This window comes from Amia ocellicauda, chromosome 9 (genome assembly GCF_036373705.1).
Source record: "Amia ocellicauda isolate fAmiCal2 chromosome 9, fAmiCal2.hap1, whole genome shotgun sequence".
In the NCBI taxonomy this organism is placed as follows: domain Eukaryota; kingdom Metazoa; phylum Chordata; class Actinopteri; order Amiiformes; family Amiidae; genus Amia; species Amia ocellicauda.
The window spans coordinates 18,969,275-18,985,886 of NC_089858.1; the positions used below are offsets into that span (position 1 = coordinate 18,969,275).

The window sequence follows — 16,612 nt, forward strand, 5'->3', positions numbered from 1 at the left end:
CTGTCTATTAACATTCCTGTCACTCATGTGCACTCCTGTTCTATCCCTCGGTTTCGATTCGCCCTGCACCTCCCAAGCCTGGTTCCTGCTCCCCTTCTTAAACCCCTCACTGCCCTCAGTCGTGGCAAAGTTTTGCCAGTACTAACTGCAATTCAGAGCCCTGTTCCTCCGAGCCCTGTTCCCTCGACAATCGCCCCTGCTTAGCCTCCATTGTCCTGATCCGCCGGTACCCGACCCACGCCTGTCTGACCATCCTGCGATCCAGCACTGCACTTGGGTCCCCTGTACCCGAGCTCCCCGAGGGAAACGTGACAGTGTCCATGCCCACCTCTTTGATGAGGTCCATGCTCACCTCTCTGACACTGTCCATCAGCTCCTACCCCTACCCCTACATTCCTACCTCTACCGTGCTGTCGATCCTGCTCCATGTTGACAAAAATTGCTAGTGTTCACACTCCATTCTGTACTTTCAATCTGAATATAGTAGACAAACCAATGTAAGATCTATACACTAACCAAATGGTTGAGTGATGATCAATTAAGAGCAATCGGATTAGTGATAGTAGTAGGTATTTTAACAATAGAGAAGACAATCCTATCAAAAGTTATGCAAGTACTTTATACGAACATCATGTGTTTCAATGTAAAAGTTGTCTTTCTAGATGGACCACTGATTATTGAACCTCTATACTATATAGAATGTACTGTAGTATATGTTACAGCAATGCTTCAACATGCTTAATTTTTGCCAGAGTAATATGAGTCTAGAGCCCTAACCACTACTCCACAGTGCTGCCTAAATCCTACATCTAGAGGATATTGCTGCATACATTGTGATGTTGGCACCCCTGTGACGTCTTCTAGGACCAAAGGAAAGGATCCAAGTGTAGGCTTTTAGAGTTGTCCAGTCCAGTCCAGGTCAAACGATCAAGCGAACAGGCTAGTAGGGAGATCTGAAAGGGGTAAACGAGAGAAGGAAGCAAGAGGTCAAAAATACACAGGAAGGCAATCAAGAAACAAGGCTTAGAAATGATCCAGGAGAGAATGCAAGACTAGGAAACAGAGGGGTTTAAGTACTGTGAAGGAGAGAGGGATTGAACAAGGTGAATGAAGGATTGACCAATGATAGGAGAGGAGGACAGAACAGGTGCACCTGGTAGAGAAGAATGTGGAAAGACTGGTTTAACTGGATAAAGGAAAGGAGAAGCACTAAACTAGTATTCGGGAGAGGGAGACCTCTGGTGGTGAACTAAGGTAGAAACAGGGGAGACCGTGACAGTACCCCCCTCCCCAGAATCGGCCTCGGCCGGACCAGGGTGGTGAAGACAGCGGCGAGGACGGCCACGAGGCCGAGGAGCAGGAGCAGTGGGATGAGCCCTGTGAAAGTTCGCAATGAGAGACGGATCCAGGATATCTGAGGCAAAAACCCAAGAGCGTTCTTCAGGACCATACCCCTCCCAGTCGACCAAGTACTGCAGGCATCCTCTGTGGCGATGAGACCGTAACAGGGTCCTGACTGCATATGCCGGACCGTCGTCGAGATCCAAGGGAGGAGGAGGCGGAATAGAAGAAGAGACCTGAGGAGAATCAGAAGGAGAGGAGGGATCGGGGCGAGCAGGTTTTAACAGAGAAACATGAAATGATGATGCTATTTTGTAGTGAGGAGGTAACTGGAGACAATAGGTGACTGGATTAATTTGTCGGAGGATAGGAAAGGGACCGATGAAGCGAGGACTCAATTTCTTGGATGGGAGTTTAAGTTTAATATCTCTAGTTGATAACCAAACCAACTGTCCTGGATGATATTGCGGAGCAGGTTGTCGATGACGGTCTGCCAAGGTCTTTTGACGGCGGATAGCTCTATGGAGACGGACATGTGTTGCATTCCAGACATCTGCACTGCGATGGAACCAATCATCAACTGCTGGGATTTCGGTGGATTCCTCATTCCAAGCAAACAGAGGCGGTTGGTATCCTAAGACACACTGAAAGGGGGTGAGGCCTGTAGAAGCACTGGGGAGTAGTTTCTTGGGAAGTATTGCTGTAGGATCGAAGAGAGCGTATGATCTCCTGGTTTAGACGTTCTGTTTGTCCATTAGATTGTGGATGATAACCGGAGGTGAGATTGACCTTAATATTTAGAGCCTTGAAGAATGCAGACCAGATGCGGGATGTGAATTGGGGACCTCGGTCAGACACAATGTCTTCGGGAATCCCATAAATGCGAAACACATGATGGAACAGGACCTCCGCAGTTTCAAGAGCAGTGGGAAGCTTCTGTAAGGGTACAAGCCGACATGATTTAGAAAAACGATCCATTGCCACTAAAATGGTAGTATACCCCTGAGAGCTAGGAAGGTAGATAAGAAATGTGTGACATGGGGCGCCGCGGAATTGGAAGAGGTTCCAAGAGACCAGAGAGGGGATGTCGTGAAGACTTAGACTGGGCACAGATGGAGCAAGCATTGACAAACTGGGTAGCATCTCGTACCAGAGTGGGCCACCAGAATTTCTGTCTTATCAAGGTAATGGTACGATGAATCCCTGGATGTCCAGAAGTAGGGTTAGAATGAATCCATTGAAGGAGTGTATGACGCTTGGATGAAGGTACATAGATCTTATTAGAATGACATGTGGAAGGGGCAGGATTAGAGGAAAGTTCCCTTTGAAGTTGATCCAAGAAATTCCATTTGATAGGAGCGACAATACAGGTAGAAGGTAGAATGGGATCATCAGACATGAGTCAAACTGACGGGAGAGAGCATCTACTTTGATGTTCTTGGATCCTGGGCGATAAGTCAGGGTGAATTGAAAATGAGTGAAAAACAAAGCCCAGCGCGCTTGACGGGGGTTAAGGCGTTTTGCTGCTTGAATATATTCCAAGTTTCGATGATCTGCGAGTACCAGAAAAGGGTGTTTTGATCCCTCCAGCCAATGCCTCCACTCCTCAAAGGCCAATTTCACTACCAAGAGTTCCCGGTTGCTGATGTCATAATTCCTCTCTGCAGGTGATAATTTCCTAGAAAAGAATGCACAGGGATGAAGCTTAGGTGGTTGACCATGTCGTTGAGAAAGCACTGCCCCAACGCCATTTTCAGAAGCATCTACTTCCACAACGAAAGGGAGATTAGGGTTTGGGTGCTTGAGGACTGGAGCAGTGGTGAACAGGGACTTGAGTTTGTCGAAGGCGACTTCAGCAGAATCCGTCCATAATAAACGACGAGCAGAGCCCTTTAATAGAGAGGTTAAAGGAGAGGTGACCGAACTGAAGTTTCGGATGAAGTGACGGTAAAAGTTAGCAAAACCCAGAAAACGTTGCAACTCTTTAGTAGTTTGAGGTTGAGGCCACTCAGTAACTGCTTTCACCTTCTCAGGATCCATATGAACTCCACTGGCATCAATGATGTATCCAAGAAAAGCCACGCGCTGTTGGTGAAATTCACATTTCTCTGCCTTGACGTAGAATCCATTTTGTAGTAGACATTGAAGCACCTGACGAACCTGGGAGATGTGTTCAGAGAGAGTAGAGGAGTAGACCAGAATATCATCAATGTAGCCTATCACAAAGCGATGAAGATAAGGTCATAATACCTAATTTACAAAAGCTTGAAAGACTGAAGGATGCGTTGGCCAGACCAAAAGACATGACTAAATATTCATAGTGTCCCGAGTTAGTAATAAATGCCGTCTTCCACTCATCTCCTTTTCGTATCCGGATTGGATTGTATGCACTACATAGATCAAGTTTTGTAAAGTACCGAGCTCCTCTTACCTGTTCCAGGGCAGCCGGAACTAAAGGTAAAGGATATCTATACTTGACCGTAAGCGAATTAATACCCCTATAGTCAATACAGGGTCTTAAACCACCGTCTTTCTTTGCCACGAAGAAGAAGCTTGCCGCAGCAGGTGAAGTGGATGGCCGAATTATGCCTTGTGCTAAAGCCTCCTTGATGTATTCCTCCATGGCCTGCGACTCTGGAAGAGAGAGAGGAAAGATTCTGCCCCGAGGTGGAGTAGAGCCAGGGAGAAGATCAATTGCGCAATCCCAAGGACAATGTGGAGGCAGAGAGGAGGCTCGGGATTTGCTAAACACAGCAGCCAGATCCTTGTATTCTGATGGAAACTCGGGCGGCATTGATAGAAACGGTCTCTCGATGTGGGTGGCTCTGCAAGGTGAAGAAAAACAATTAGAAAGGCAATGTTCTCCCCAAGAAATAATAGTCCCCTTGATCCAAGAAATGATGGGATTATGATGTACGAGCCAGGGATGTCCAAGGATTATGTCAGCTCCAGGGGAATCAATCACTAAAAAAGGCAGTTTTTCAGAATGTCGTTTTCCGATGGACATGGTGATTGGCTTGGTTTTCAGTGAAACTGAACTGGAACCGATGGGTTGATTGTTGATAGCTCTGACATTAAGTGGTGGCAAGAACGGTGAGAGAGGAAGGTTCAAACGCTCCGCGGTTCTTCCGTCTATGAAGTTCCCCGCGGACCCCGAATCTATTAAAGCAGACAAAAAGACGTGTTGGGTGTGGAGCTGGATGTGTACTGAGAGCATACACTGAGCAGGTGTTATCAGGGGACAAGTACTCACCGATTTCTGTGGAATGGTCGAAGAAGATCCAGGAAGATTAGGACAGGCGTCTCGGAAATGACCGGATTGACCACAATACAGACAGAGGCGCTGTTGTATCCTCCTCTGTCTTTCCTCAGCAGGTAGTCGAGTCCTTCCTATCTGCATGGCTTCTGGTTCTGTAACGGGGCTAGGCTTGAAAGAAGATCTGGTGGATAACTGGGATGTAGCAGACAATGACCGTTTGCCTCGGGATCTCAGAAGGTTGTCGAGTCGAATTGACTGTTCCAGATCAAGTGTGTCTCCCTTGCAAGCTAATTTTGCTTGTAAATCATCACATAAGCCACGACGAAAAAGAGCGATTAAAGAAGGCTCACCCCACCAGCGTCCTTTCCAGCTGTCGGATGATGGAAAACCTGCTTGAAATGTTCAAGGAAAGCTGAGAGAGATCTTGTTACTTCACCCTTACGAGCCCATACAGCTGATGCCCAGCGAAGTGCCTTTCCGGTAAGTAGAGTAATAATAAAGCCGATTTTAGCATCATCAGAAGGGAAGGAAGTTGGTAAATGGGTGAAATAAAGGGAGCACTGTAATATAAAACCCTCGCAGCGGTCTGGTGAGCCGTCATATTTGTCTGGGATGGCCAAATGTACAGGTCTATCTGGAACTGGAGAAGCTGACGAGCCTGGGGTTGCTTCATGCGTTGTCGGTCTTGTGGGCTCAAGAGATAAAGCAGGTAATCTCATTAGCTGTTCCAAAGTGGAGTTGATCTGACGTAGCATCGCGTCGTGTTTTCCCAATAATGCCCCCTGAGCCGCCAAAGCTGCAGCAATGTCAGGTAAAGCCGCTGGATCCATGTTAATGGCGAAGTCTTCTGTGACGTCCTCTACGACCAAAGGAAAGGATCCAAGTGCAGGCTTTTAGAGTTGAAGCAGATAATCCAATAAGGGCAAAACGAGAGAGCATAAACAGGGACAGTCCAGGTCAAATGATCAAGCGAACAGGCTAGTAGGGAGATCCGAAAGGGGTAAATGAGAGAAGGAAGCAAGAGGTCAAAAATACACAGGAAGGCAATCAAGAAACAAGGCTTAGAAATGATCCAGGAGAGAATGCAAGACTTCACAATGAATCTAGGAAACAGAGGGGTTTAAGTACTGTGAAGGAGAGAGGGATTGAACAAGGTGAATGAAGGATTGACCAATGATAGGAGAGGAGGACAGAACAGGTGCACCTGGTAGGGAAGAATGTGGAAAGACTGGTTTAACTGGATAAAGGAAAGGAGAAGCACTAAACTAGTATTCGGGAGAGGGAGACCTCTGGTGGTGAACTAAGGTAGAAACAGGGGAGACCGTGACAACCCCTCTGGCCCAGGACATCCACTGTTGCTCTTTTCCCAATCACATTCCTTCCTCGCTGGCGTGTTTTGGCCAAGTTGAAACCAGCCTCATAAAAGATTAATATATGGGGTATTTGCCTGGCTTCAAGCTCCACGACTCTCTAAAATAAATCCACAAGACAACATAGGAGTTGCACAATTACAGTAGCTCACATTATACCTAAAAACATGGCTGTGTGTGCAGTGTCTGGTTTGGTTTTGTTCAAAACCAGTCCTGTATAGTATAGACATCTTACCTGGACATATTGGTACCCCAGTTCCTTGATGAGATCAGAGTTCCTCTCAAAGGGTACAGTGTACAACTGCTTCATCCTGACTTGATGCTTGTTCAGGACTCGAGCAATAGTTGTCATGCTTACACTTTGAACATTTCCAAATGTAGTGTTTTCTGCCAACACTCTGTCCCGAATCTCTGAGTTTTATGGCGGTGTGGGCGATGACCATATCAACGATTGCAGTTTCCTGCTCAGCAGTGAAAATCCTACCTCTCCCCCATGTGGGAGGTAACTGTTGAGTCCTAAAGCAGAAATACAAAAACAATTAGACACAAGTGGTTCTGGAGGCTTTTCTCAATGTACTGTAACACTCAGTTCAGTCAGATACCCTTGCAGAATGCATATCTTACCTGTTGATTTCCTGGAAAATTCTCACAATAGATGCCACTATTGAGCATTGCAGATTTTGCTGCACTCTCAGACCAGCCTCTCTCAATGATAGACCATGATTTATGACTTGATCAATTATAGTAGCCCTAATCTCATCTGAGACTACAGCTTGGTCTTCCTACCAGCCGTCTTCCTCTATGCATACCCACTCCTCTCCCTCTCCCGGCCACTCCTCTTCCTCTGTCAGCCACTTCTCTATCTCTGGGTGGGTCCATGTTTACGTAAACATTCCAAAGATGTCCCCTTTTGTATAGATGGTAATGAAATTGAAAATAAAAACACCGGTGTAGGTCTTTAGCTAAAATGGGAATCAGCTGTGGTTGGTCTAATGTATTTTTAATTTTTTTAGATTTTTAATATATTTAAATTCGGTATTACTGTAGAAATGTAGGAAATTGCAATCACATTTGTTGTGTTATCTTACTTACATTTAACAGTTTTGAAAGGAGTATGTAAACATGCAAAATGGGATGTAGATATATAGCATTTTGCTCGTGGTTGAATTTGAGTGGGAAGAGAATTCATGAATTTTGAAAGATTGAATTGTAATTATAAACCAATTGTTAAAAACTGACTGGCATTATTGATGGCACAACTGATTTGCTTAGTTTGGGCTACACCCTCTGCCCAGCCTCTAGCATTGAAAAGCCATATTTTAACACATGGTCAATGACAGTGTCACATATGTCATTGGAAACATCTGTTCTGTTCTTCCCCTTTGAGCTGCTGTGCCACTGTGTAGATGTACCCCTCTTAATCTATGGACTCCTGGTTGTGGTCCACCTCTTTCTCTCTTTTGTCTTTGTCTTCTGACTTGCTCCATTTCATACCAACACCAACATGTATATGTGATTCTGGACTGATTGCTGATTGAACACTTGGACAATGAGGATTTGCACACATGCAGTAGAGATTCACACTTGTGGGAGTGTTATTGACTGAACAAATGTTCTAATTTTGTTTGACAAGACTCATTCAACGTGTTTGTGTCTTGTGTAATGAGTTTTCTTGCACAAATGTGCTTGACATTTGCATTTTGTGTGAAAGCAACCACAATTGACCTGATATTTGCAGAAATGTGTACTGTTCTGCTTTATCTAGGTTATGGTATTAGTCATGTGGACCACAGTTTCATTCACATTGAGCAAATGAGAACAACTGTAATAGTGTGGACTTTTATGGAAATTGTAACTCTTTAAATAAAATCTATGTATTGATCTGGTCTGCCTGGCTGCTGCTGTTCTGAGGTCACCTTTTACAAATGAATTACATTTTACAATTGTGTAACTTTGGGCATTGCATGATGACCTAAAACAAACAAATATGCAGGTAGAGGAACAGAAAGTGTTAGAAAGAAAGACGGGGGTCTATTGACGTTATATTTTACAATTTAAAACAGTTTAAACATTATTTTATCAAACTCGAAATCTGAAATGCATGTTTTACTTTTGAAAGAAGACAAGTGCTATCCCTCTGTGGTCTGGAGAGCAGGTGCAGCTCCAGTCTGCTAATGGGAGTCTGCAGCAGAGTATGAAGCTGAATGAAGCACATGAGGCACATCATCTTCCCAAAAAAGATTATAAATATGCAGGTTCCAATTTTGCTCACAGGTCATTGTGAATTTACAAATAAGCAATAGTAATAGCACTTCACAATATGTGCCTTTTTATTGTGGATGGTGAGAATCTTTAATCCTCATTCAAATGACATCATTCTTCATTTTATATAGTGGAACACCTTGCCAGAGCATGTCACACCATTAAAGAATAAAGAATAAAGAATAAGTGCATCATACAATGAATACGTCATGTCAATGTGGCAGTATTGCTACAGCGCAGTAAAATGCATGAATCACATTGAGGATTATAATGCTAAAGTACATTTAAAACCCCCATTAAAATCACAATCTACCCCCAAAACAAAATCCCACAGATCCCCCCGTTGCCCTGCCGTTACAGACAAGAAGTAGCCGTGTGTTCATGTGGCTGCATTAGTAACCCTTCATATTGTTTTGTGATTTGTTTGCACTCAATCATTACCAGTGTGCCTTATATTTACTTAATATCTACTGCTTTTACATTTTGTAAAACAACTCAAACTGGTAGACTACTATACATTTTGTGGCACTTAATAATACAATAGTATCAATCTACCGTGAGTATGAGTGTTCACAAATGTATTTTTGAGAATTTACAGCTTTCTTTTGCCAACTTTATTCGGTTTTTAAATTGTCGGGAGCGTTAAATATGAACGCTTATGGCAATTTCTCCATTTGATACAGGAGATACCGCTAAACAAAGTGCTATCGCTGACCGCAGTGAATCGACGGCCCAGTCCCCGTCGTCCCGCTGCTGTTGCACTAGAGCAGCGCCGCAGCGTAAACAGGCAACATACTCTTAACGTCTCGTCCGTGAAGTGCAGCTCCACCAATGGGAGAGTAGAATTCTGCAGTTCTGCGCATATCTGCGAAAATCTGCGCACAAGAACTAAAATGAATAGAAAACAACGTGAGCGCTGCTAGCTCAATAACGGTGCCGTCATTGCCAAACATACTGACTGGTTTTCTAAACTGCCAATCAGTTTAGACAATTGAGGGGCGGGTTGGTAATAAACCTAAAAATCAAACAAACGCATAGTCGCTACTTGGCGTGCCGACCTACACGGCTCTGCGTCCACAGTTCGCCAGCCCTGCTCTGTGGGCTCTTGGTGTCTCTGTCTTGCTGCATTTCACACCAAATGGTACATTTTAATTTAGAAATATCAATATAATGCAGTAAGTACATATGGGATTAATAAATTGATACAAAATAATAAGCAGTTGTCTTAAGTGGATACACTGTTCTAGTAGTAGGCCTACTTATTTTAAAATGTATCAGTCTTTGTGTCATGTATTTCATTACATGTGTTGTGTGGAAGGGGTCTAGTTTGTTCATTCAAAGGGAAGGCCAAAAGCTTGAAGCTACTGAGGCATGATAGGTTTTGTAATTATGGGGTGTCAAAAGTAAAACAATGCTGTTTTGTTTGGTGTGTGTGTTTCAGATTTAAGAACAAATCAAGCCTTTTATTTAAAAAGGTTCCTTTATTTTTTTAGCTGAAATTTAAAATGAAGCTGGACATTACTGCATTTTGGAATAATTTCGATCTGTGAGACATTCTCAGACACAGAAACAGTGCTGTGGTAAAAACAGGAACTGCTCTTTTATTTTAGGTACCACTCTTACAGTTAACAAAGACCGCAGGCTGTGACCCATAATGCAGACAATAGGGGAGGCAGAAAGGCTGTCTCCTACTGTGCTCCAGGTCGGGACAGACAAAGGTTAACACAAGAGAGAACAGACATGTATGACACATTCTTCATTTTTAATTTTTAAGTCTTTACATTTTTTTTTTTTTTGCATAAACGGGTACATAATCTTTAGATTTTGAATAATTGACCGCAATTTACACGCTGTGATCTCTATCATGACTGGCATACTGAGACTGAGAGACCTTGAAATGTGGCGTCGAGACCACAACACCTGGTGATGACGTCACCAACGTAAGCACATCTTTCAACTGCGTTTTTCTAAAATTCATTTGAAGAAGCATGGCTTCCCACCTCCCTCTGTGTGCCATTGTTATGTGAACTTCATGACACTTTAACCCTCAGGTGACAGAAAGGAAATAAGTGTAGAGTTTGACAACAAAGACCTTGTGGTTTTATGCACCAAACCACCACCCTGTGCTGCAGGACTGAGTCTTTGGACCTGCACTGTTTGTATTTATTTATTTTAACCTTAAGATAGGAAAATGGCCAACAAGATGGCTTCTTCTTGACCGTTTAAGTGTATTTGTTCTGAATATATTCATCACAATATGATATAACAAGAATAGAAGCTGGTACAGAAATAACAGCAGGAAGGCGCTTCCACCTAGTGGCCAAAGAGTGGTACTCACAGCATCATATGTGATACATCACAGCAAATTTGGACCACAAAAAAGACATAGTTACTGGCAGGGTGTGTGGGTTTGTAGTTTTTACATTAATCCATAAATTTCATAACTGTCATTTCGTGTTGGCAATGGTAAAAGTAAGGCTTTCATCCTCTGTATGATGATGATGCATGTCAGGACGGAGAGACTAATGAAGGAAATTGAAAGCCCAGAGTCTCCACTTTCTAACAGCTATGAACCTGCGGAAAGAAATGGGACCAACAGAGATAATAACAGGTAGGTTAGTGCCATGCTACTATGTAACTTTTATGTATTTCAGAAGTGGTGACATTAATGTATTAGGTTAGTAGTGTATGTAGATGACAATCTATCAGTCATAAGTGTATACCAGTCAGTCATTCAGCAGTGTATGGTAGAGGGCAATGGCAAGTGCAGTCTTTGGCCCAAATACTATACCTGCTTATTATGTTACAACACCACTGATCTGTGTGTATGTGTATATTATATTTTACCATATTTTTACAATGCAAACACAACACTACACTACACACAGTAATACCAGTGTAATGTATGTAGGTTACAGCCTGAATGTGGTTATACAACCGTGTGGAGATTGGAAACAACACAAGCAAGGTACGGAGGTGGTGAAGGGTCACAAATGTGCAATGTGGGAGGTAAGACGACGACTGACTAAGAGTGTGACAATATGCAAAGTACATCACTCTTACATCACCTCACACAGCTTTTGCTTTAGAGTTTTGAAACGTCCTATAGTGATTCTGACTCAGACACATACGTGATTTCCAACAACACTGATACAGAACAAAAAGGATTGGACTGTATAAGCATTCAGCAAGAGAAACCTGTATCTAAATGCATGGATTGGTTGAGCTGCTGTCTATTGAACTGAAGTGCCATAGGGAGGAAAATGGGAAGATGGGGACAGACATGGGACATAACAGGCATACTCATAACCTGGGTTTGGTTGGTTGAGTTTCTGAAGCTGGTTAATATTTGGGGTGATCACAATTTATATAATGTTTTATAATTTAAGTATAAAAGTAACACATTGGAAAATGACACTGTAAATGTGTACATACACATAAAAGAAGGTTTCACAGACAGATATGCAGAGAAACAATGAAGCTATTGAGAAAAGATAGATCAGCTTAACTGGAGAAGATCATAAGATTTTTATATTTTTTAAATATATTTAGTTTGCCATATTTCCATGTACAAAGTGTTGTACTGTAGCTTGGGTCTGTGAAGATAAAGGCCTTACAGGCTTTCTTCCTCCTACAAGATTCGTTCTCAGAAACATTGAGGACACAAAATGCTTCAGTCAGAATAACTATGAAGGGGAATCCATGTAGACAGTGCTACAAATGCACCATGGACTAAGAGCATTGACATGTAAAAAAGTGGCACTGCAGGAGAACAACAGGTCAAATCCTGTGTCTGTACAAAGACAATAGAAGCTGCAAAACATTGTTTAAAGAGTCTGCAAGCTTAAAATGTGACACATTGGATGAGATGCTGATTTTTTTTTTACAGGAGAATGTAATACAGCACTCTGAAGTTTCTAATAACACATTAAGTCTATTTTTTATTATTATTATTATCCTACACCAATGCACAATGACTAGGAGGCAAGACAACACTGAGGTATGCTTCATAATGGGCATGAAGGCAGTGAGGGCTGCTGTGCCAGTCAGAGATTTCACACTCCTCATGGTGTCTCTGTTACCCTGGCAACGCTTTCTGCTTTTGTATTTGCTTCCTGTGTGGATCTTTTAACAAGAACCCCAGTGGACGGAGAAACAGACCACAACACGTCTATGCATGCTTGTTGGGCTCATGGAGACAGACCAGTGAACCTGTGTTTGCTATTTGCATTTCTACCCTTCCCCCTTCTCAAGTAATCCCCAGTTTCCCCCCCTCTTGTTTTTATTTTATTCATTGAGCAATTCTTCAGATTAAGAGCCACAACCATTTATTTTTATTATTGCATTAAAATGCAAGGCATGTGTGATTCAGTTCAGATGTGCCCACCATGCTGTACTGAGAGTCACTGTTTCCATGTCTCATATATACATAGATATTGTGGTGATCTGGGACTGTGATGTCAAGTGGAGGCTGCAGTGTGTCTGTGTGCGTGTCAGTTCTGTGTGTCTGTAGGGTAGAGCAGAAGGTTTGGGGCCGAGTTGGGAAATTATGGGTTCCGGGGACAGTGGTTGGACCCGTACGGGAAAGTGGGGAGAGCAGTGATTGGGGAGGCAGCCCATGGGGATGAGGGGATAAATTGGGGTGCCCCAGTCTCCGCGGGCACATTCAGACTCTGAGCAGGGTTGTGTGTGAGGGAGATTTGTGCTCCAGAGGCTGTGCTTCCCTGCCAATAAACGGATTCTGCTCTGATATATATATATATATAGAGTTGATCAAGTCTGCAGTACAAATCTCTAAGTACAAATAAATAAATAAATTAAGATTTTCAAAAACAATCACAAGCATAGTACAGTAAACAATCTTCAGCCCAGACCTCCAGACACAAAGCTTAGTACAGCTTCATAAATTATTATAATAATAACCAAAACATAATATCTGGTTGGGAAGTGTTAAAAATCCATGCTTTGGTGAATCTTTCACAAGAGGTCTAGACAATAGATTAAATTTACAACCCTCAAGTTGCACTCCCTTTCCATAATAACTCGAGAGAGCTATGGTCATTGTGTATAACTTCAATTAAAAGTTTAAACCCAGAGGAATGTTCTGCATTCAAGCGTGATGAAGTTTTAATGTGTTGGTTTTTTTTTGGAAGAAGCCTGGGTGTTCAGATTGGGAGTGTGAGAGCTGTGTTGTGTGCAATGGCATTGCACTGACAGGGATATTTTCCTTCTGTTTCACAGCTTTAGAAAAACCCCAGCAGTGAAATTCAGCTCTAAATTTAACACCAGGATCAGCTAGAAGGAGCTTTGAAATATTTGAGGCTGCCTGCTTGTGCCTATGGAAACGTTAACGATTTCATAAAAAGGTTGTTCTGTATGCTTTCCAAAAAAAAAAAAAAGATTTTTTTGGAACGGTCCATCTAAATTATTACATATTGTTCGTTTGAATGAAAGAGGCATCATTTTGTACGATGAACAGAAACTGCACCTGGTGGTTCTTGTGTTTTGATGCTCTTATCACATTGAATCTCTCAAAATCATTTACCCACAATTTCCATGCTTGCTCTGCAGAAACCTAAACCTCTGTGAGCTCTCTCATTATCAGCTGTAATCAATCATCTTTAATGCAATTTCCCCCACCTTCGGCAGACACTGAAAAGGAAAAAGCAGAAAATGAAGAATTCAGTCTCTCCCTGCTGTTTTAATTGTCGGCCTTCTCTCTGTGTGGTTCTCTGCACTCACAGCACTTTCATACCCAGGGTCTGGATAGGGGCCAGTGCTTCTGTAATAGTGGCCCCACTTTGAGAATTTCTCTGTCCTCCCTTCTCTGCTTGGGATCTGATATCACAGCAAGAGTGCATCTCCTGTTACAGTGAGCAATTTAGGTCATTGTGCTTCATTAAAGAAAAAAGAAAAAACATAAAATGCTTACTGTAAGGGATTCTGGTGCTAACCATCAGCACCCACCCTATAGCAGACTTCAAAGACACGCCTTTCATGAAAGGGGCTTTGCGGAGAGCATACGTAACGCAGGGATATAAACTCCCCTAATTAAACCAGTATCCCAGTGCTGGCAGGGACAGCAGCCTCACTGTTTCCAATTACACCCTCTTTTCAGCTACTCCGAGATCCCTTGATTTACAGCTGGCAAGACTGACAGGCAGATTTTCGGAGACACCATTAAGAGCCTTAGACCTTTGGCAGAAATTTGCTCTAAACTTTTTTCGCACATTGAAACAAGCCTGGCAGTTTGAATCAGCACCATCACCGCCTTTTATTGGACTCTAAATTAATAGAAAAATGTGGTCTTGAACGTTTTTCCACCAGTCGGGGTTGCAAGTTATTTGTTTGTATGCTCTGCGATGGCTCCCAACACTGCTGAATGGGGACAACAGTAAAGGAGGGCCAAGAGCCCCATTGAGCCAACTGAAATCAATAACAGATCAACAAGCACGACGGGTCGAATGGTCTCCTCTCATGTGTAAACTTTCTTATGTTCTAATAAAAACTCTAATAAATAACTCTAATAAAAAATAACTCAATAAAAATAGCCCAATTATCCCTTTGACCTAATTACTGCAGGTAATAGGATTCAAACCCTGGTTCCCTTTAAAAAAACAGAATGGATCACATGTGGGGCAAATAATCATGCTCTTAACTTTCCTGAATTTAGTCTTCACCGGATCACAGAACTGTCAAAGCCCTGAATATATAAACAACACCAAGCAGGACCCTAAACAATCTTGCTTGCATTATATATGTTCCTCTAGGTGAGCCTAGATAACCTTGGGATTAAATTGATATAACATTTTAGAAAATATATGTGCTCCTGTCCACAACCTGAGCATTCCTGTGCAGCACAAAGACAAAAGGAGGTGGAATATTCCAATAAAAAAAGAAAAACATGGGCTAAGGTTGTTTGAAAAACGTAAGGAATGAAACCCCGCCCCTTCCAGACGTCACCCTCCCACCGCCCCGCTGGATTGGCTGAGGCGGAAACCTCTCGACCTCTCTCTCGTCTTCGTGTCCGCTTAGGCCCCGCCCTCATCCGGGACTCCACCCCCTCCAGGCTCCTGCTCGCTGTCTTTCCCAAGGAAATTCCTGTTGGAAGAAAAAAAAAAGAAAGAAAAAAAAATAGGGGGTCGGGGAGAAAGAAACCCAGAACAGAATAGAAAACATACTTGAGAACCGCTACTGGATACCCATACGGTAGGTGTTTATGCATATTTCTATTGTGGCATGGAGAACGGTTGGTTTATATCATTTAAAAATTCGTTGCAAACAGTATAGCTGGGCAGTACACAACTCCATGCACAGACAGTGTGTTTGCTTGAACCCAGGCTAGTTGCAATAACAGTGTGTACAATTGTGGTGTATTTTGTCGCTTTACGGACCCATATGTTTCTCATCTGATCTGTCCCCGTTCGTACCTCGCGTAGGAATGTGTTTCGCTCCGTCTGTTCTAGCTATGGCTGTGCTGTTCAGTGTTCATGCATTGGTATTCCAGGCTGCTGGAGGCGTTTTTAATAAATGTTATATTCTTCCCTCTGTCACACACGCACAGTCCTCCAGTACAACTATCATCAGCTACAAAGGGTTGTTTGAGTGGTAGAGGGCTTAAGCACATATGGATGAATGAATATAATAATGCACACAGTATTATTCAGCTCTGCTTCGTTAAGGTCTCTTTGGTTGCTCACGTGTATTCACAAACTCGCTCCGCAGCTGCACAGTCCGAAGTTCTGGTCGCGGTCTTGTAGCGCAGATGTCCGCAGTTCTGCGCAGATCTGCGGAATTCCACCGATCCCATTGGTGGAGCGGCGCAGAACTGCGGGAATCTGCGCGACTCGAACACGACCTCTCATGATCGGTCTGTCCCTCCTGGAGCCAGGTGACGGCGGTACCAAACGTGAAGACTGGGATGTTTGGATGGGTGGCACTGGTGTCCAATGGGAAACTAAACATAACACTGGTTTTGGAGAGTATCATATCCAATCAGTTTTCATTTTGTACTTTCCTGGAGGCGGGATTTGAAATGGTCAGAAACTTTTTCAAACGAGCACTATTGTACTTGGTATATATTCTGCATGCTTTAAATACAAGATAGCATAGATAGGACTGAATTGTCCCAAGAGCAGCTAAGTACATGATTTTGAAAGATTCATGAACTTAACCGCATACTAACCGATGATCGTTTAACATTTGAAGATAACATCCCAAGTTGCCAGTGCAACGTTAGACCCAAAGCACGATCCTCCAGATACTCGCTGCTGATATGTGTATTACGTCACTTGTTCATGCGATGCCTTAACCAGCTCTAGCGTTTCATCTTTTTAACTTTGACAGCGTGAGTCATGAATATTTCAGTAAGTTGGAAATT

At 42.9% G+C, this 16,612-nt stretch overlaps 1 protein-coding gene across 1 annotated transcript in view; it reads left to right on the forward strand.

Annotated features, from left to right (window-relative positions):
• The first annotated feature begins 15,248 nt into the window (after positions 1 to 15,248).
• Positions 15,249 to 16,612, forward strand: part of ccdc102a (coiled-coil domain containing 102A) — a 66,706-nt gene continuing 65,342 nt past the window's right edge. The window contains exon 1 of the mRNA XM_066713661.1: positions 15,249 to 15,441. The gene's annotated coding sequence lies outside the window, so the exon portion shown is untranslated. The remainder of the gene's footprint in view (positions 15,442 to 16,612) is intronic.